The sequence below is a fragment of the Onychomys torridus genome, chromosome 10 (assembly GCF_903995425.1).
Source record: "Onychomys torridus chromosome 10, mOncTor1.1, whole genome shotgun sequence".
In the NCBI taxonomy this organism is placed as follows: Eukaryota; Metazoa; Chordata; class Mammalia; order Rodentia; family Cricetidae; genus Onychomys; species Onychomys torridus.
This window is the reverse complement of record NC_050452.1, coordinates 84,703,942-84,726,087: the sequence shown is the minus strand read 5'-3', so window position 1 is coordinate 84,726,087 and position 22,146 is coordinate 84,703,942. Positions and strand designations below refer to the sequence as shown.

The window sequence follows — 22,146 nt, the reverse complement described above, 5'->3', positions numbered from 1 at the left end:
TCCTATTTGAACATGTTTTGTGAATGAGTATGACAAGGTGGCTCACAGACTTGTTGGATGTTACGATTGACTTTAACTGGAAAAAAAGAAAAAGAATGAACAGTCCATTACCTTTCTTCCTGTCATCTCAAGACCTCATTCTGCAGTTCCTCCTGGACAGTGAAGGCTGGACACTGTCTGTCTTCTTGGTGTTTGCTCATCCTTACCCTCTGCCATGACATAATAGCATATTGGTTTTCCTTCATAAGAGGATCTCTTCCATCAGATTTATTGTCTTTATAATGCCAGCCATTTGAATCCAGAAATGTCAGCAAGCTCCTGAACAGGAAGCATGTTCCAGCGAGTAGACATTCGGCTAGTTGGTTCTCCAGAACATGACACCAAAGCCACAACTTGAACCCCATGTGTTTGGTAGAATACTAAGGTCAAAACTAAACGAGCTGGATTAGTAAAGCCTAATAAAATAATTACAAACATCAAGAAGGCAAAATTTAAAACTAAAAACAGTGATCTACTCATCCAACCATTTTTTTAATTGAGTATCATCTACATGCCAAATAATATGTCAGGCTGTGAAGACAACTAGTGAAAAAACAGATAAAAGCCTCTCTTCATAGAGCTTTTAGTTTTTAATTAATTTAAAATGTTTGACCATATGATTCTTGTATACAATCCACTGTGATTCTATTCATCCTCCCCACCACGGTTTTAGACCTTCCCACCCTCCAACCCTCCTTTCCTGACCAGTTAGTCTCCATCCTACCCTCCCTTCTTTTCAGTCACAGCTGCTGTGTGTTCACGATTGCAATGACGTCATACCCAGAAGACAGTTTCCCAACCCCCTCCTCTTCATCCTTCAGCTCCCACAGTCCTTCCAGCTCCCCTCTACATGCGCTCTCGGCCTTAGAGTGGTTGACACAGGTGTCTTGTATCAACAATCACTTAGTTTCAGTACTTTGAACAGTTGTGAGGCGCTGCATTGACCATTGATAACTGTGAAAAAGGTTTCTATGACCAAGGCTGAGAGCTACAGTAGTCCATGGGTATAAACATAAATATTAAGGCATTTAATTACACTTCCATTTTGCAAAGCATCAGCAGTAGATTTTCCCACAAGACCGGCAGCCTTCCTGACCATAGGCTTCTACAGTGACGGGCATGCATTTCCTCCCGTGGAACAAGCCTCAAATCCAATTAGGAAGTGAGTAGTAACCCCCAAAGCATTCATGCCACTATTACACCAGTGGGCATATCTTGCTGGCAGGCCAGTATTGTAACAGTTTAGGTTTAGAGCATGGTACGTATAATCATTGGTGACTTCTTCTCCAGCAGTCTGTGTAGCATGGTTCATCATAATTGCAAGCCAATAGAGAGGAAGCTTCCAGCTCTGTTGCAGCTTGCTTTCACTGTCCTGCATCCAGCATGTGTGATGTCTGCAGCATCAGGCTCTTACTGTCTACTTCTGGGAACACCTAAGAGCAATGGCAACAGCCTCTGCTATTTGTGGAAGCCTCTGGGAGCTCCCTAGACAACAACTCATAGGAGGTATCCTGCATCTGGCATTGGAATTTGGGTTGAAACACAGCTTTTGGTAGCAGTGTTTCCTTTATGAAGATAATAGATGCTGGTGAGGATTCAGAAAAGGAGGAACCCTTATTCACTGTTGACTGGAGTATAACCTGGAACAATAACTTTGGAAATCAGTAGGGGTATCCTCAAAAAGTTAAAAATAGATGTCATATGACCCAGCTACACCACTCTTAGGCAAACACCCAGAGGACTCTACCCTATGGCAAAGATTCTTGCACATTCGTGTTCATGGCTGCTCTGTTCACAATAGCTAGTTAATGGACCCAGCCATGAAGTCAGTCAACTGATGAGTGGAAAATGAAAATGTGGAACTCCATTCAGCTGTAAATAAAAACAGATATTATGAAATTGACAGGAAAATGGATAGAACTGGAAAATATTACACTGAGTGAGGTAAGCCAGGACCAGACAGACAATCACACTGTGTTGTCTCCCCTGTGCAGACCTTAAACTCAAAATTTTAGATAGCTGTGATTAAGTTGGAGGAAGTGTCTTAAAGGCCGTGTAGCAAGAAAGAAGCCACGGGAGGTGTGGGGGGCGTGGATTCGGAAGGAGAGTGGGTGACGGTAAAACAATATGAACACAGAAGTGAAGAGTCGTGGAGGAGGAAAGGTTTAAAGAGGGTAGGGTAGGGGAAAGGTGGAGTTAGGGGGGGGGGTGTCAACCAAAAGTAAGAGTAAGTGAAAAGGCCACTTGGAACCTGCTGCTTTATATGCTAACTAAAAGCATGGTTTCCCCAGTGGAGTTTGCATTTGATTTAAAAGAACAACAGAAACAAATACTAAGATTATGTGCAGAGAGTCCTGCCTCTAGGACCTAGGCCCTGAGGCACAACCTGTGCCCACCCACCCATCACATCTTCAGTCATCAGAGAAATACAAATCAAAATGACACTGAGATACCATCTCATACCTGTCATAGTGGCTAAGATCAAAAATACTGGTGACAGCTTGTGCTGGAGAAGATATGGAGCAAGGGAAAATTTCTTAATAAAAAAAAAAAAAAAAAGATTGTGGACGGGTTGTGGTGTCGCACACCTTTAATCCCAGCACTTGGGATGCAGAGGCAGGTGGATCTCTGTGAGTTTGAGGCCAGCCTGGTCTACAGAGCGAGTTCCAGGACAGGTACCAAAGCTACACAGAGAAACTCTGTCTCGAAAAACCAAAAAGAAAAAAGAAAAAAAAAAAAAAAAGGTGTGTTCAGGGCTTTGGAGATAGTTCAGTCATTGATATGAAAGACAAGCTTCATCTTTAAATTGCTGTAATTTTGAACCTTCGTCATACTCAAATACTGTCATAAAATAGGCATTCATTTTTCCCCTATAAATTCTGTGTTCTTTCTCACAGCCAAGAATGTGTACCAATGCAGTAAGTAGCCATCTTGCCTGCAAGAGGATAACATCTGTCATCCTATGAAAAATATCTATCCTATCCTATGAACAACAGGCTACAAAGATGAAAGGAGCCAGGTCCCTAAACAACAGTTCAAGGTTCACTTTTATGGACTTTTAAATTCATAACTTAAAAATAAAATGCTTATGTAACTCATACTTTGTTGTGATTCCTATTACTCATGGCTGAATAAAATCTTATCTGGTACATTTAATATCTAAATCCCAAAGAGACCTAGTCTTAGCTACTTTATCTCAAATAAAAGAGTCAGATGGTGGGGGGGGGGGGGAGACGACTCCTATTTGTTGTATCTATGAAATAAAGACAGACCTTTCTGAAAGCAATCCTGTCACGGGTCCTCAATCTGAAAATATGATGGCTCTGGGACAGCTGGATGGACACAGCTGAAGAACAATTTAAACAATGAGACAAAATCCTTCTTAGTCACAATGAAACAGAACACGGAGCCTGAACACAGCTGTGCTGGTCCCCTCAGCTCTAATAACACATCACCTTAACCAAGGTAGCCTCAACAGGGAAATGTGTTGCCACTGTTGTGGGCTAAACATTGGAATGGAAGTGTTGACAGGGCTGGTCCCTTCTGAGGGCTGTCGGGGAGACTCTTTCTGGTCTCTTGTCTGGCTTCTGTTCACTAGCAACCATTGGCTTTCCTTAGCTTGTAGGTACACCACTCTGATCCCTTTTTCCAAGTTCACATGGCTCTTGCCCCATGTTGTGTCAAGGCTCAAATTCTCCTTTGGATATGAACAGCTGATCTTGCCATGGTCAGAGGAAGACAGATGAGAAACACCCTCCTGAAGTCATCTCCCTACAACATTCATAGCTATTCACATGCCAAACTAACTTCCTGAGAGTGAAAGGAGGCAGATGTGGCCACAGCAGCTAGCTTCCTTTAGTATAATGGGGGAAAGGCACGTTAAAGGGAGGAGATTTACAGTTCTGGTTTGGGGCCGTCCGTCTACGTCAGCAGCAGGTAGCCCATAGCCACGTGGTCCTTGGTCTTGGCCGTGTGCTGCACCACTGTTGGTTGGTAGGATGTGGGCTCAAGGTGTGATTTGGTGCTATAGCAATCCAGCCCCTGGCTGCTCCTGAGCAAGGAAGCTAAACACAAAGAAAACCATTTCTTGGAGGAGGAGAAATACCAAACCATCCATAGGAGCTTGAGGCTGTTCTCTTCCTGGTGAGGAGCAGAATTAGAATCCCACCGTACCTACCCACGGCGCAGTGACTGTAAAAAAGAGGGCGAGGCCCACCCTGGTGGGCTAGAGCACTCTTTAGGGACACTCTCATAGTTCATTCTGAACAATATGACAATTGCTGGTTTCGGGAAAACCTGAGCTGAAGTCCCCCCCTAGTGCTGAAACAGCAACAGTAATCCACGGGCAGCAGCGCAGGTGAGCAGTCTAGAAAACACCAGATCTGGCTGCAACCCTGGCTGGGACCTGACTAGTTCCAGCCGGCCAGAGCAATCCCACCCTCCTGCTGGAAGACGGCGCAGATGTAAGTACCTTACAGGTGCCAGCTGAGACACAAGGAGAACTTTGTCACGAGTCTGGAAGAACATCTTCCTTGTTCTCTGGGGACTCCTGTCTTTCTCTCATTGGATGTGAGTAGGAAAACAGATGTGACCCATTTCTTAGCCATCTCCCACAGCCACAGAAACAGGTAAGACGAAACCTGATCCCCGTGTCTTGTCAACCAGGGCTCTGCGGGATGATCCAGGCCTGATGAAAGGACACCTGTGAAGGCTTTGGCAGTGGTGGCAGAAGCTGGGGCAAGGCTGGGCACACGGTAGACGGGTTTACCTCATGCAGTGTGTGGATTCCTCATGTCACTGACACTTTCTAGAGGGGGATGAGGGGAGCAAGTCCAGCTCAGCACCATTGGGCTGGGACCCCAGACCCCTCTGCTTATGCTCTGCCTTGGGCTACTTTGACACTACAGAAGCAATGCTAAGTGCTGTGGCCTTCTATCCACTGACAGTGTCCTGTCGATCCCTCTCAGCTGAAGTCCCGCTGACCATCAGACAGAGACCAAGAGGTCCCTTGTGCCCGTGACTAACAGATAGCCAGGGCTGTTCTTGTTACCTATAGCAGTCAAGAGGAAATGAGTGGGTATCTTCAGTGATACGTAGTCAGCACTGGGTTAAACATTAGTTCTTATCCCATACTTACTGCCCATCACCATTCACTCAGCCAAGACCCAACTGGCTGCTTCCCACATGGCTCAGCTTTGCTGTTCAGCTAACAACTGCAGTTCAGACTTAGCTTGCCGGCATCTTTAAGTTGCCTGCTCTAGAAGGCACCAATCGCAGGCCTGGACCTTAATAATTGTCAACTGGGCCATGTGGTGGTTAGTAAACTACTTATTTAGACTCCATTTCCTGCTGAGAAGAGCTGCAGAGTCGTGCTGTAAATGAGCCATGGATATAGGCAATAACGATCACCATCATTTATGAGGGCAATCTATATTAGTCTTTACAATCTCTTAACCTGGTTTAAATACCCAACATTTAAATGCTTAACCAATATAAACAAGTCTTGGCTTCTTTTCCCCCTACCTTTTGAAATGTTAACCTTTATTAAATGGAAGCCTTTTAAAACACATTTTGTGGGCTAGTGAGATGCCTTAGCCATTAAGAGCACTGGCTGCTCTTCCAGAGGACCCAGGTTCTCAACTTCAAGCAACTCACTGCCATCTGTAATTCCAGTTCCAGGGGATCTGGCACTCTCTTATGGCCTTCACATGCACTGGACATGTGTGTGGTATACAGACAAACACGAATACAAAACACTACATACATAAAATAAAATAAAATTTTAGAAAATAAATAGCATATTGTGGTGGTTAGTTTTGTTTTTTCTCTTCAACTTGACATAAGCTTAAGTCATTTTGGAAGACAGAACTTAAATTGAGGGAATCCCTCCATCAGCTTGCTCTGGAGACAAATGTGTGTGTGGCAGCATTTTCTGGATTAATGATCAATGTGGGAGGGCCCAGCTTACTGCGGGCAGTGCCACTCCTGGGCACATGGTCCCAGGTTATAGAAAAAAGCTTGCTGAGCAAGCCATGGTAAGCAAGCTAGGGAGCAGCACTCCTCCATTGTCTCTGCCTTGGTTCCAGCCTCCAGCTTCCTCAAGTTCCTGCCCCAACTTCCCTCAATAATGGATTGCTGGAAAATGGGAGCTGTCAGAGGATGTAAGCCTTTTCTTCCTCAAGTTGCTTTTGGTCATGATGTTTATCACAGCAATGGAAAGTAAACTAGAATATATGTAAATTATTTTGCTCTTAGGGAAAGATGCATTGACTCTTAGCACGATAATAATAAAAACAAAAATAATAACAAACACACACAAGACACTTAGGCTTTATCAGGATGGCTTCCAAGTAGTTAATTACAGTAAGCTTTTAATCCTTACAAGGTTCTATAATACATGTGTTATAGAATAACATAGAAGATCTTTTCCTCATTCTGTAAATGAAACTGTAAAACAGAGAAGCCAAAGGCTTGCTTCAATGCTAGGTGGTAGAGCTGGGATTTGGGTCCAGTGTTTATTGATATAACCATTACACTATGCCTTCCCTCCATGAATCATGTCCCTGCTATGAAAGGTCTGTTGTTGGGAGAACATTTGATACAAAGTCTGGACCATTCAGCAGCATTTCAATTTATCCTTAATTGTTCCAAGTTCCCCCTGTGGTAGGCCAAATGCAACTCAAGGACTGATACTTGGCTCCAAAATACATAAATAAGGATAAGAATCGGGTTGGGCTTATGAAAAAGAGAACTCTGAAGAAAAACATTAATAAAAGCAAATTCACAAGGGAGATGTTTCTGATCTTCTACTAGCTAGAGACACATTATCATGTGAGACACCCAATGGAAGAACAACCTGAGCCTTGCCTATGCCTTTGTGAGGAGTTCCCTGTGAATAAACATTGGAAGAAGAAAGACATAGGCCAGAGCTGGTTCACAAGAAATAGTACCACTACCATACCACAGCCCCTCTCCAGGATACCTCAGAAAACAGTGAGTATACTCTTTCCAATGGGCAGATACCAAAGCAGTGTGATTGCAGAGGTGACCTGAGGTATGGATTAAACAGGTACTTGGATATCAACTAATGGTTTGGCTGGTTTCTTACAGTCCTAAAGGCAACAAGTCTAAAATCTGGTTTGCAAAAAAGCCTACAGGTGAATCCATGGGCATAAAACAGGTGCTGTGCCTCACATGATGCTCAAAGTAAAGTATCTACTGCAGAGAAGGAGCCCAGCCAGATGGACAGGAGGATGCATCTTAAGGATGCCAGCCAAGATCTGCCCATCAACCAGACTCCAGGTGACAGAACAGCTCCCCATCCGTGTGCCTCCAGTGTCAAGGATGGCAGCTCTGAATGGCCAGCACATCCAGCCCCTTCCACCAAGTCTAATCCAATCAACATCACTGCTGAGTGCTCAACCATTCCAGTTACAGAGACCAATGTGGAGCATTCCCCCCTTGCAGGGACAGCATTGATCTTTGTAAAAATCAATACTACTTTATACCACCTTCCCTTCCTGCTTGCTTCTGTCACATCTGGTCTCATAAGGTGGATAAGATGTGTGTGCCAATCCCACACAAGAAATTCACTTTAAGAAAAAGGTGTCACAGTATTAAACATGTGACCACAGGATACTACCGTCCAACTGTGTACCCCATTACCAGAATCAGCCAGGCTGACAGAACAATGAGAGAGCCTATGACTGACTCACTTGAAGAGTATGCTTGGGAACATCTTCTGTGTTGGATACTATCTTAGCTAGGTTCCTATTGGAGTGATAAAAACGAAAAGCAACTTGGTGGGGAGAGGGTTTATTTCATCTTATAGATTACATTCCATCATTGGAGGAAGTCATGGCTAGAACTCAATCAGGAACCTGGAGGCAGGAACTGGACCTGAGACTATGGAGGAAGGCTGGTTACTGGCTTGCTCCCCATACCTTGCTCAGCCTGCTTTTTTATACAGTCTAGGACCACCTGCCTAAGGGTAGCACTGCCCATTGTGAGCTGGGCACTCTCACATTAGTCATTAAGAAAATGCACTATAGATTTGCCTATGCATTAATCTAATGGAAGTATTTTCTCTACTGAAGTTCCTTCTTCCTCAATGACCCTGGTTTGTGGCAAGCTGACAAAAACATCTAACCAGGACAGGCACTATTCTCTGAATACCACATAAGCACTGAATCAAAGACCTGTCTGTGTACAGTACTGTGCCCCCATATCCAGAATACAGTAATCTAGGAAGGAGGAGGAGGGAACACAAATAGCTCCCCTTATCCATACTCTTCCCAGAAAAAGAGTAACACCAAGTTAGAGTTCCTAGCTCTCATTTGGGGTAAGAGCTGGGGGAAGAGAGGATATGCTTCCAAGTGGTATCATAAGAATTCCACAGCATAGGAAGGTGTAATTGTTACCACTAGGCACTCTGGGGTACTTATGTCTAAGAACCAGGCTTCAAAACATTGCTTTGTGCTGAGATACTTATTACCAATGAGCATGAGAGTCCAGATTGATACTACAAGACAAGACAGAAGGGGTCATACCTCAAACAAACAAGTCAGTGGAGCATCCCTTAATAATTAAGTTGATTAGTAGTAAGTGTTAGTAGACACAATAAATACTAAGACCACAAAGACAACTAAGGACTCAGAATACTTACAGATGGAGGTCCGGAATTTCTACCAGGCTATTCACTAAGACCAGCCAATGTTTGTGCCCAGGGAGACACAAAACTGAACTGGGTTATTAAAGGGGGGGGGGGTGTTGTATGTTATGTTAGAACCAGCTACAGCTTTAGGGATCATGGTTCAATTCAGTCAGTCTCTTAAGGAGATCCCAAATGATAAGGATTCTGCGACCAGGTGATTTTGTACATCCTCTGTCAGCACATAAATGAGGGCACCTGGGTCTTGTCACACAGAAAGCAGAGTACATGAACACAGGAAGTAGATGCCAGAAGATGACTGGACTGTATGGAAGGCACCACTTATGCAACTTTTGGACAGCTTCATCTACTTCCTAGGTCCTTGGCTACCTTCTACCCTTGGCAGCCAGCTGCCCTCCCACTAAATGAAAATCAGATGCCAGACTCAAGCCATACAGCTCTGCAAAGTAGCAGCTTTCTCAGGGGCTGCCACAGTGGCTAAATAACAAGCCTAAAACTGCAGGGGACTCCACCGGACAAACACTGAGCAACAAGAGATTTGGGGGAAAGTAAGAGAAGGTGGGAACAAGCTGTCAGAAAGGTTCTTTGACTTCCTTCTAGAAGCACAGTGGTTGTGGTGGTTTTAATGAGAATGGCCCCATGGGCTTGTAGATTTGAAGGTTTAGTCTCCAGCTGGTAGAACTCTTTGGGAAAGGTTAGGAGGTGTGGCTTTGTTGGCTTAGATGTGTCACTACAGGTGGGCTGTGAAGTTTCAAAAGCCCATGCCACTGCCAACCTCTCTCTCTCCCCCTCTCTCTCTCCCTCCCTTCCTTCCCTCCCTTCCTCCTCATGCTTATGTTTCAAGATATAAACCCTTAGCTATTGCTCCAGCATCATGCCTGCCTGCCTGCTGCCATGCTTCTTAACATGTAGGTCATGGACTCACATCCTAAAACTGTAAGCCCCAATAAACTCATTTACAAGTTGCCTTGACCATGGTGCCTTTTCACAGCAGTAGAGAAGTAACTAAAATAGTACTTTGACATGGCTTGGCTGAAGGCATTCTCCCAGCACTGAGTACGTACTTGCTTGTTTTCCTGTAATGACATGGCCAAGTTGATACCATATAGCTTTCTATCTTCATCCCCTGGTGCCATGCCCCACTTCCCTCTCTCCTTTACTCTTGATGCCCTAGAATCACACCTACCAACTGTCAGCATATAAGCCTTGCCTTTGTTCTCCTTCTAGGGAATACAGACTTAAAAGATGATGTCCAGCATTTCACACAAAAGTTTCATTGATGTTGACGTGAGATCAGTCACCTAATGAGATCAGTGACAATGTCAGCATTGAAACTGTAAGGACTTTTATCTTTCCATTGTCTCATAACCAATTTATTGGAGAGTTTTATATCAACTTGACACAAGCTAGAATTATCTGAAAGGAGGGAATCTCAATTAAGAAAAACACATGACTGTGAGGAGGAGGTCTCTATTGTGCAATATTTTAATTAGGCAAAGATGTATTACATTTGTTTATGCTGCAGAATATTACTTTAACCATGTGAAAGTGTGTTACATTTGTTTCTTCTGCCTTTGTTAACAATTTAAAGATGTGTTACATTTGTTTATGCTGTATTTAATTATGTTTAGATGTATTGCATTTGTTTTACTTTGCCTGCCTAAGGCACCTGATTGGTCTAGTAAAAAGCTGAATGGCCAATAGCTAGGCAGGAGAGAGATAGGCAGTGCTGGCAGGCAGAGAGAATAAATAGGAGGAGAAATCTAGGCTCAAGAGAGAAGAGAAAGAAGAGAATGGGGGAGAAAAAGAGGGAGATGCCCAGAACAAGAAGCCAGGCAGCCACCAGCCACACAGGAAAGTAAGATATACAGAATGAAAGAAAGGTAATGGCAAAACTTAAAGAGAAACAGATTAAAATGAGAGCTAAGATAAGGCTGAGCATGCATAACTAATAATAAGTCTGCATGTCATGATTTAGGAGCTGGTTGGCATGCCAAAAGAAAGCCTGCTACAGGTCTCTGACTCTTGTGCCTGCTCTTGGGATGCTTTTCCTCCTGTTGGGTTGCCAGCAGGTCCCCAACTTTGAGATAATAGTTTTTGTCTCATCTTATTATGTTTTATTTTATCATGTTTGGTTGTTGTCTCTTAGAAGCCTAATGTTCTCTTTTTTTTTTTAAGATTTATTTATTTATTGTGTATACAGCATGTATGACCAGAAGAGGGCACCAGACCTTATTACAGATGGTTGTGAGCCACCATGTGGTTGCTGGGAATTGAACTCAGGACCTCTGGAAGAGCAGTCAGTGCTCTTAACCTCTAAGCCATTTCTCCAGCCTCCTATTGTTTTCTAATAAGAGAAAAGGGGTGAATCCAGAGGGGAGGGGAGGATGGGAGGAAATATGAATAAAGGGAGGGGAAACTATAATCAGAATATACTGTGTGAGAACAGAGTTGATTTTCAATAAAAGGGAAAAATGTGTGTGTGTGTGTGTGTGTGTGTGTGTGTGTGTGTGTGTGTGTGTGTGAGAGAGAGAGAGAGAGAGAGAGAGAGAGAGAGAGAGAGAGAGAGAGAGAGAGAGAGAGAGAGCTCCAAGATCCTCTTTCTTAATTAGTGATTAACAGGGGAGGGCCCAGACATTGTGGGTGATGCCATCCCTGGTCTGGTGGTCCTGGGTTCTATAAGAAACCAGGCTGAGCAAGCTAGGGGGAGCAAGCCCAAGCAGCACCCTTCCATGACCTCTGCATCAGCTTCTGCCTCCAGGTTTCTACCCTGTTGGAGTTCTTGTTCTGACTTCCTTCAGTGATGAACAGCAATGCTGAAGTGTAAGCCCTTTCCTCCCCAAGTTGCTTTGATTATGGTGTTTCATCACAGCAATAGTCACCCTAACTAAGACATAACAATAAGCATAATAACAACATAAGCATAATAATTCTCTGTAATGTTTATAGTGTGTTTGGTATTCAAAGCAATGTAGAGATGATCTAAGTTATATATAAGTCTTTCACCAATTAATGGACTTCTTACACATCCTCTAGTTGAAGTAGCCTCAAGAAGTCCTGGGACCAATACCTCAAGGATACAGGTGGACAGTTGTGTCCCATCCTCATGAACTGATTGTAATGATTAAGTACCGTCGTTAGAACCCCTTTTACCCTTGAGCTTGTGGGAATGAAAAAGAGCAAAATACCACTGTATTCAATTTAGCCCATTTGCTTAAGTCTGGAACCTACTATTTGATACTTACTGCGTGATTCGTTGAAAATCTTTGAGTCTCATTCCCCAACCTGTTCTCAACAAGGTCTCAATGTGATTAAAGATGAGCTCCCAGGGAAGACTTCTGGGGACCTGGGAAAGTTGGACAGTTTACATGATGTCCCAGGTTTCAGTTCACTCGTGTGTGAAATGGAAATAGTAATGTAACCTACCTCACAGGTTTTCTTTGAGAAGTTGGTCGTACCATCTATGCACAGTACTTGTAAAGTTCTTTCTTGTTTTTGTTTTGTTTTGTTTTTGTTTATTTGTTTTGTGTTGTTTTGTTATTTTGAGATAGGATTTCTCTGTGTAACTCTAGCTGTCCTGGAACTCTCTATAGACCAGGCTGGCTTCAAACTCAAAAATTCACCTGCCTCTGCCTCCCGGGAGTTAGGATTAAAGGCCTACGCCACCACACAAGGCTTATTTGTGAAGTTTTTGATCAATCATTATCTCTGAAGAGAAGTAACTCCTCCCCACCCACCCACTCAAGAAAATAACAGTTGTAAAGATTAACCGTCCTCATGGTCTGGATTGGGTCTGCACACCTGGACTGTTAAAAGCATGGCATAACAATATGGGGGGGGGGGGGGGCTAGGGAGAAACATTATCATTTGTGGTTGAATTTTTTCCCTTACAAGATAGGAGAAGACTCGTCACCTTCTGAGCCGGAGAGTTCACTCTCCAGACAGCAACCCATTCCTGCCCCTGCTCAACAGGCTAGCCATTTCTGCTGCTCTGTTCTCCATGCCTTGCTTTCCCTTGCCCTTGGCAGAAGACAGAGACTCACAAACAATGCTGCTTCCTGGCCTTACTCAAGTACTAATTTGAAATAAGTTACCTGAAGTCCCAAATCTGAAGAGGGGCTCTTGGCTAAGAAAGAGAGGACAGATTCATACCAAATGACTTTGTTTTGGTTGACACTTGATCTAACATCACTCCTTTATGAAACAATGAGGAAATAAAACATGGACTTGGAAATAGTACCAACATGAGGACCCATTGCAGAAGATGTGCTAGATTGGTGTGTAAAACATGAGGCTGAGTCACCAAAATTCCATCACTAGTGACATGAGGGACACCAGAAACCTATCCCTGCAACAGCTGACTGAGAAATGAAAGCCAACTGCACCAGGCTCAGCTCCCAGACAGATCCACAGTTCTCAGGCAATATTCTGAGAACAGTATCCTTCCTCTGTACTGGAGTTGGGCCTCAGCATGTCTGACTAACCAAAACCAAAACCAGAGCAAGACTGCTGGGATCCGGAGACCATAATGAGACAGCAAATACAGCCTCATGGTGATAGAAGCAAACACTGGAGTCTGCGCTGACCCCATCAGTGCCCATCACCACACTGATCTCATCCCAAAAGCCTCCACAGGTATTCTTCTCCCAAGATGTCCCCCTTTGGAGATTGATAACTGCCATGAAACACCATCATTCTTACAATTAATGGTTTATTCCAGACACCACACTGATTGCCACTGTTCAGCTGGATTAAAGGTTGCCCGTTACCGAGAGGCTTTGCAGCAATCTCTCCAGTTAATTATCATTTTCAAGCACTTGCCGGGAAGTCAACATCAACAGACGTTGCTGTGTAATTGCCATTGTTTACAGCAAATTGCAAGGTGCCATGGCTCCCTCCTCCCCGTCGATAGGATCACTACCATCATCATCACCATCATTCTCGATACGGGCTGAATGCCCACTTGAGTGCACTCCATCCCACTAAGCACGCTAACGTGTCCTGCAGCACAGCTTGATAAAGAAAGCTAATCACGAAAACGGCTCATCACACTTACACTACTGTTCTAATATAGCTTCCTGATGTACTAATTATCTTTGCTCAGTTTTGAAACCTAATGGCAGCGAAACACAGGCATCAGTAAAGTAACCCTTTGCTGGGGAACATCTCCTCTGGTGTCTGACACAGATAGGCTCTCCCAATATTTACTCAATAAATGAAAATATAAATGAAGTCTATAGCAAAAATATCCAATGAGATCTGAGGTGCCAGATTTAAAGAGAGAGAGAGAGAGAGAGAGAGAGAGAGAGAGAGAGAGAGAGAAACAATACTTACCTGGCAGGGGAGATACCATGATTATGAAGGTGGTTTTCCTGGGGCAAATCTTATCCATTGCACTCTGAATGTGCTAACCCCTGCAATTTCCCCAAATTTGAGAAACTCGAGTGCATAATTTGTGGTAGTGGGGAATGCGTTTGTGGTCTCCCCTGAAAGTAAAAAATATTTAAAAGAAAGAGGGGGGGGATAAAAATAGCTCATGACTCTCCTTTTACAAAAAAATATTTATTTTATTTTTAATTATATATATTTTTGGTATGGATATGGAGCATGCATACAGATATCCATGGAGGTCAAAGGCATCAGATCCCCTGGAGCTGGAGTTACAGGTGGTTGTCAACCATCTAACATGAGTACTGAGAACTGAATTCGGGTCCTCTTCAAGAACAGTACATTTGAACAGCCACTGTGCTATCTCTTCAGCCCCAGCTCATGTCTTTTTCATGATGGTTAGAGATGTAGGCTCCTCATCTACTTAACACTGTATCCAAGAGAAATTATCACCTCTTTTCTATTAAAAAAAAAAAAAAAAAAGGAAGGAGAGGAGAAGGAGGAAGAAGAGGCGGAGGGGGAAGAGGAGGAGAAGGAGGAGAAAGTTCACAGAAAACCATTGTCTTGGTTAGCCTAGAATCACCTGGGGGCAGGGGAGGCATCTCAATTGAGTAATTGTCTTTACAAGGCTGGTCTGTGGACCTGTCTACAGAGGTGGTCTTGATTTTTAATTGACGTAGGAGGATCCCGGCCACTGCAGGTAGAACCATCCCCTAGGCAGGTTATCGAAGACTATGTAAGAAAGCTGGCTAAGCATGAACCAGAGAGTGAACCAGCAAGCACCATTTCTCCATAGCTCCCGCTTCAAGTTCCTGCCCAGTTTTCCCTCGGTGATGGACTGTGGCCTGGAAAAGCAATCCTAATAGCACAGGCTTCCTCCCGGAAGTTGCTTTTGGTGTTAGAGTGTTCTACCATGGCAAGCGAAAGGAAGCTAGAACCACCACAATTACATAAGGCTAAGAAAGAGACTTACTGGCTTACGGGATGGGGGCGGGTGCTCTAGCAGAATCTCAGAAGAAGGCGTTAGAAGTGACGTCGCATCAGGAATGTGAAGGTTTAGAAGGCATCCTGGGAGTTGCCGTGTTAGTCCACACTGCACAGACGGAGAAGCTGGAGTCTGTGTCTACAGGCAGTGACAGCAGTGATAGAGGCCTGGGACAATTGGAGCTGTCACATGCTGACCCCAGCCCTGAGGCCACCCATCTCAAGTTAGCCTTTCCCCATCATGCAAACATGCAGATGTGTCTAGCAATCTCCTGGGCATCTCTCTGTTCAATCAAGTTGACAGTATTAGCCAACACAGCAGCATTTTGGCTTTTTCTAATTGGATGGACTTGATGCTCAGATATGTGACACACTTGTATTCAAAGTTAAGAATGACCCCTATCACTTTTCCTTCCCTCAAAGAAATAATGGAACCTGCACAGAGGACATCAGTGTGATTGAAGGATGAGCTTAAGTTTGTTCTCATTTCTTTCAAGTCAAAAGACCAATCCTTCGAAACTCTTGGCTCCTGAACTTAGTGATAATGGATCATGTGTCAGTTCACTGACAGTCAACTGTGACATGGCTGGTTCCCTCAGCACAGGAGCTGACAAACTGGCTCCTGGGAACCCACCATATCTCAGTGAACTCTACAGTCCAGCACCTTGGTTACTTACTTAATATTACATCTTAGTGTTGTTATTGTAACACTAGAAGTTTGAGTAAATGCCACAGACTGAAGGTCTTCCTTCAAATTGCATATGGTAAAACTCTAATTCCCAGTAGGATGGTATCATGAGGATGGAGCCCTTATCCTGAGATTAGTGTACTTATAAGAACGGACACAAAGGTGTCTGCCCTCTCTCTCAACCCCTGGCCACTTAAGAAAGCAAAAAGACAGTTGTGTGCAGATCAGGCCCCCACCACATACCAGATCTACCGGCACCTTTTCTCAGATTTCCCAGAACCATAAAAAAAAAAATTATGTCACTCTGAGGTGTTTTGTTACACAGCCTGAGCTGACTAAGACAAGAGCACATCTCAGTCCTCAGTATTCTACCCCAGGGAGTTAAGTTTGACATCCTGTGAAAAGTTAAACAGGACTCAGAACCTTACTAAATTCTCTATAGTCGTGAAAAACACTAACATCTCTCACATTGTGATAGAGTACACTAGAAACTTCTGTCAAGAGTGAACAGGTTCCCTGTGTGGCTGGAGCCTCAGTTAACTGTTTGGATTGTGTTTATTATTTGCAGAGCTTGTCTCCTTTCAGAGACAAGACTTCTCCCATTCAGCCACAGTTCTGCTCACGAGGTCTGAGTAAGACACACTGCTCCCCAGAACAGACCAATGACAAAAGCCTAGCTGTGCAGGCTTTGGGGGCTTTCAGCAGTTGAGTGGGGGACACAGATACAACTCTGCTTCCCACCACCATGTAGGGAAACAGGATTGACAGGGATGCTTGGTTAAATCACACATGCAGAAGGCAAGAAGGCTGCTATACAAATGCCAAGTGGTTTCCTTTTCTACTTCAAATATGGTGTCCTTGCCATTTCCTCACTCATCTTCGGACCCTTGGTGTGTCTTTAAATCCTCCCTGTGAACACAGAAAGATGATGAGGCTAACCACAGCTCTGAGGATTCCACCTCACCACCAGTCAGTGCAAGAGAGCAGCCGTCTACTGTGGCGTTACAGGAATGCAGACCGTGACCTTTGACACAGGAAGAAGAGTGGTGCCGGAAATGCTTTCCAGAGCCCAATACATTGCACTGACTTTGGGGCAGAAATGTCACCAGGGAGGGACAGCAACACGGAAATGGTCAAATGGTCCAAAACGAAACACACAACGAATGCTCTCCCATGTCTACATCAAAAACTATAGGCTCAGAGGTCCAAAGAAATTTAGTCAGCAGAAAAATCACCTCTCAGTAAGGAGCCAGGGTGGTTTATCAGAACTCACCAGGACTTCAACACTATATACATATATATCCCAAAGTTAGCTTCTCCACTTTACCTAGTTTTGTATCCAAGAGCCAATCCATGACACTGAATGTGTGGTCACTCTAGTTCAGTCCACCAAACATTCATTCTGTGTCTTCTGTGTACTGGGGATTAGTAACAAAGGGATATTGCAAGAAATAAGCCCTATATTGAAATGAGAGGTATCAGAAAAGGAGGTTGAGGAAGATCCCCAAGAGTCTGGCTTAGGTGTCGGAACAACTGAAACTTACCTGAGAGGAGAAACAGGCCAGGAACAGAAATGAGAAAACAGATTGCTTGGTTGGTTGGTTGGTTGCTTGACTGATGGATTGGTTTGACATCAGACCTATTAGAAGTGCTTTTGACTATAAGAAACAACTCAGCCAGCAGAATTCTAGCAATAGACATTTAGTCACTGTAGCATAGAATCTGGAAAAATGAGACTCAGGCCAGTGCAGTGGTTCAGTCCAGCCATATCATCAAAGAGCCAGGCTCCATCCATTCTTTATTCCAGCACCCTTGACATACTGGCTTTTTATCTTTGTTCTTAATGTTTTATGTTCACAGTGTGGCTGCCACAGCACCCGGCATTATTCGACTTTCAGGAAATGAGGAAACAGTGTCTTATCAGTAAAGCCATATTTTCCTCAGATGCTCTTGACATCAAGCCTCTCACCTCATCTCACAGAAACAACTGCAATGTATGTCATAAGGGAGTATATTCTTATTCTCTACAGCCAGAGGTAAAACCAAAAAATAAAAAATAAATAAACAAAAGAACAGACACATGAGGAGCTGGGGAGATGTCTCAGTGGACCAGAATTTGAATCTTCAGAACTCAGATAAAAACTTGAACTAGAATGCAACATCCATAACCCCAGTGCTCCTACAGGGACAGGGGGGATGGGACAGGAGAAACCCCAGAAGGTCACAGATCAGCTAGCCAGGCACACACAAAAGGAAGATAACAAAGAATGTGGGTCAAATAAAGTGAAAGGTAAGGGCTGACACCCGAGGTTATCCTCTGATTCATGCACCTGCACACACACACACACACACACACACACACACACAACTGGGGATCATATGATATTTAACACAGACAACATGTTCAGTTGAACATTTTCCTTAGCAAGCCAAGCAAGCTCTAGGAAATCTCCAAATATAATTCCAATATTTTATGTCCTTGTATGCAAGGGGCACAGTAAAGAAACAGCCAATAATATTTTATGTCCTTGTATGTGAAGGGGTGCAATAAAGAAATTACCTACACAACTGCTCCATTATTGGGGGTGGGGGTTGTTGTGAATAAGAGAGAGAAAATATTCAGAGACATCTGAACGAGTCTAGAATAGAGAAAAGAAAGCAGAGTGGACATGGTCAGGACTAAGGAGAGCAGAGAGAGTAGTGGAGATAGCGAGCCAGCAAGAGAGAGAGAATGTGTGTGGGTAGTGAGAGGGAGAGAGAGCAAGAGAGAGAGAGAGAGAGCAAACGAGCAAATGAAGGCTAGCAAGAGATAAAAATAGAGGAGGGGGGAGGGAATGGCGAGGGTGGGAATAGAGAAAGTGAGGTGGACAGATCATGTGCATCATAAGAAGGACAAGCAGTGGGGTGTGGCCAGCATGGACTTTGAAAAGTGTAACAGGTACTTAAGACCCTGAGGGAGCCTGGAGACCAGCATGAACATTGATATGCCAACAGGCACCACAGGCAGCCATTCCCAGAGGTAAAGGAAATGACGCCTTTTGGCAGAGCAGAACTGGGTTCACATGTTCTTGAGGAATGCTGCCAGAATCCTTCTCTAGGCCAGGTTGAGCTCACTTCTAGATATATGAACACTTCTAAATCAACCGGCCACCCTTACCACTTCATTGCACTGAGAAGACTAAGGGCCCTGGAGTTCCTAGCACAGGTTTAAGGGCATAGTTGAGATCAGTAAGCATTTCTCAATTCACTGACTAACAGAACTTGGGTCCATAAGAGAATTTTTTTTCGGAGCTGAGGATCAACCCCAGGGCCTTGCACTTGCTAGGAAAGCACTCTACCACTGAGCTAAATCCCCAAACCCCCCCCATAAGAGAATTTAACATGGAAGGCTATAGGTGGGTTTTCTTGTTGCTGTTTCTAGCTTTGACAATAACATCTAACCGCACACGGGTTTCTAAGACTGGAGAGAAGAGCCGCTTTGGCAAATTCCACTGTTCATGCCAGCTAGCCAATTAAAGTTCCGTTTGTTCCCCTTTTCAGTCACTTTCATTAGTGACTTAAGCTCCAGCTTTCAAAAACCAACTATCCTAAGGACTGCATTAACCCCAAAGAAAGATAAACATACAGCCCATCTTCGTCCCCACTCTCCACATAGCCATAAAACAGGTGGCATTAGAAATTAAAATGCAGCCCGGATGATTAGCTAGATGCAAATCAAGCCACTAGCCATAGACATGAAAATGTCTAAAGACATTATCCACTGGCATTTCTCTGGCAGGGCCGTGTGGTCCAGCAGGCAGGCACAGGGCGACATCCTCTTCCAATTCTTTCCACTGTACGTCTCAGATCAATTAGTCAGAGCCATGGAGCACCTGTTGAATGTAAATTGCTTTTTGAACAGCTGCTCCATCCCTGAAGTAAACAAGCTGGATATTGAAAAAGGCCTCTCGTCTGGGGCCTGCTGGTAGCATAGCATCCTGATTTCCCTAGATGGAAGGCAATACATGTAAGTGTATTTATGTCTAGCAAGCATAAGAGCATTGAGCTTTTCCCAGACAGTAGGTTAAACCCTCAAACATTTCCCACTAGAGGCCCCCACCCGCCCCACCCCCATCACAGAAGGAGATCTGAATATGTATTATTAATGGTTCATTTACAGTCAGCCGCTTGAGGGAACTGCTGATTGATGGGCATCCATGTTCCCTGGAAATGAGTTGCGAGTCCTAACTCTGCCCATTGCAGGATGCAGCTTTCTTCATCATAGGTAGAGATTTCTGTGTGGTGTCAGAAGACAAGAGGTGATGAAGGAGAGCGTACCTTCACAGGCATTCTGTAGTTCACGAATGCTTGGAGCTCTGGAAAGTGCAGTCCTCTAGAGACAGCCGAGCAATGCAGAAAGAGAGTGCACGGATTTCTCCCGTCTCTAATTTTGGCACTCAATCACCTGAAGGGCAGGTAAATATACACATGCACACATACACACATAAATAAGTGCTCATACATGTAAACCCATGTGCACACATAACACAAACACACACTTACACTCAGAAACACATGCATACACATACACACATGCACACAAACACACATAAACACACACAGGACTGCATATATAAACATGCGCATGCACATAAATACACAGATATAAGCACGTGGACACATTCACACAGACACAAGCGCACACACATGCCAGACCCCCTCAGCCTTCTGTGTGTGATTCCCTGTTCCTGAACAGTCAATGATCCTTTCCCCACGGCCCCCTCCGCACTCAGAATCTGACCTCTCCAGACACCAGAAAAAAGTCAATTGGCACGTGTGGCACTAGCAGGTTGCTGCTAAGGCTGCTCCAGAGGGCAATGGCGTTGGGAAAGCCTGCCTTCTTTCAGACAGGGGGAAACTCAGCACACCTTGGAGTAAAATGCTCTCCAGCAAGGGACCCTTTGTGGCTGCTAATCCTAGATTTCCCACTTGTAAAAAAGGCTCTCACAAATGTTTCCACTGTGTTTTCAACTAAGGCATTTGGCCAAACAAAAGTGTTTCATAAAGCACCCAAGAAATAGTTTAAGCTTAATCTGTAACAGACTTTTTTTATTCCTGCCTGCTGAGCAAGGTCAGTTATTGACTGCGTTAAATGTGGCAGCTCCTACAAATACATAAACACCGAAGGCCTGTGATACTAAAGGGTAATAAACTAGATAGAACTCTCAAACATTCCTCAGAGAAAGGACTAATAGGGAGAACTCTTGATTATCCAGTGGTGACGACATCAAGTAAACAGGCTGCAACATGAAGCTGGACACCAGGTGTACTCAGGAGCCAAGCTCCTCATGCAGGCCTGGGGAAATCTTTTGAAAAGAAAGCAACAGAGAAATCACTCTGGATCTTGAAAAACTGAGAGAATGAGCTGAAGAGATGGCTCAGTGGTTAAGAGCACTGGCTGCTCTTCAAGAGGACCTGAGTTCAATTCCCAACAACCACATGGCAGCTCCCACCTGTCTGTAACTCCAGTTCCAGGATATCTGATACCCTCACACCAATGCACATAAAATAAAAATAAATAATTGTTGTGGAATATTCCTCTACACTGTGTGAAGACGTGTCACTGTGATTGGTTTAGTAAAGAGCTGAATGTCCAATAGCCAGGCAGGATGTATAGGTGGGACTTCTGAACAAAGAGAGCTCTGGGAAGAAGAAAGGCTGAGTCACCGGTCAGACAAGGAATAACCAGTATGCACATAATGGAGATGAGGTAACAAGCATGTAGAAGAATGTAGATTTTAAAATATGGGTTAATTTAAGTTATAAGAGCTAGTTAGAAACAAGCCTAAGCTAAGGCCGAACTTTCACAGTTAGTGATAAGTCTCCAGGTCATTTTTTGTGAGCTGGCAGCCCAAAAAAGTAATAACAATAATAAAATTTAAAAAACCATCTACAAATAATTTTAAAAACAAACAAACCTGAGAGAACTGGAGTTTGGGGTACAGCTCCATAGTAAATCACATGCTTAGACAGCGTCAGGCCCTGGGTTCTATCCCCAGCACCACTAGAACATAAATGGAAGAGAATGAAGGTGGGAAATTGATTAAAGAGAGACTAGAAGGGGCCACAAAGCAAAGACTGGTGTTAGTGGGGGCAGGAATCCATAGAACAGGGTACACAGACAGATCAGCGTGGTCAGGCTGGGGCAATGGCCAAGACATGACTGTTAGCATCAGGAAAGAAATCTGGGAAAGAAGCCTTTTCACAACAGGACAACAGAAATAAATACCCAGCTGCTCTTCGTGTCTCCTGCCGAGCCTCCACAGGCCAAATCTATCCAGAGCTCAATTGGCCAAAGCTATGTAGTTCCCTCCAATGTAGAGCAGAGGGCAGGGAA

At 44.1% G+C, this 22,146-nt stretch overlaps 1 non-coding gene across 1 annotated transcript; it reads left to right on the top strand.

Moving 5' to 3' along the window:
• Positions 1–14,036: 14,036 nt before the first annotated feature.
• Positions 14,037–14,198, top strand: LOC118592658. Its single transcript, XR_004946122.1, has one exon. It is a non-coding gene; the product is annotated as a U1 spliceosomal RNA (small nuclear RNA).
• Positions 14,199–22,146: the final 7,948 nt, after the last annotated feature.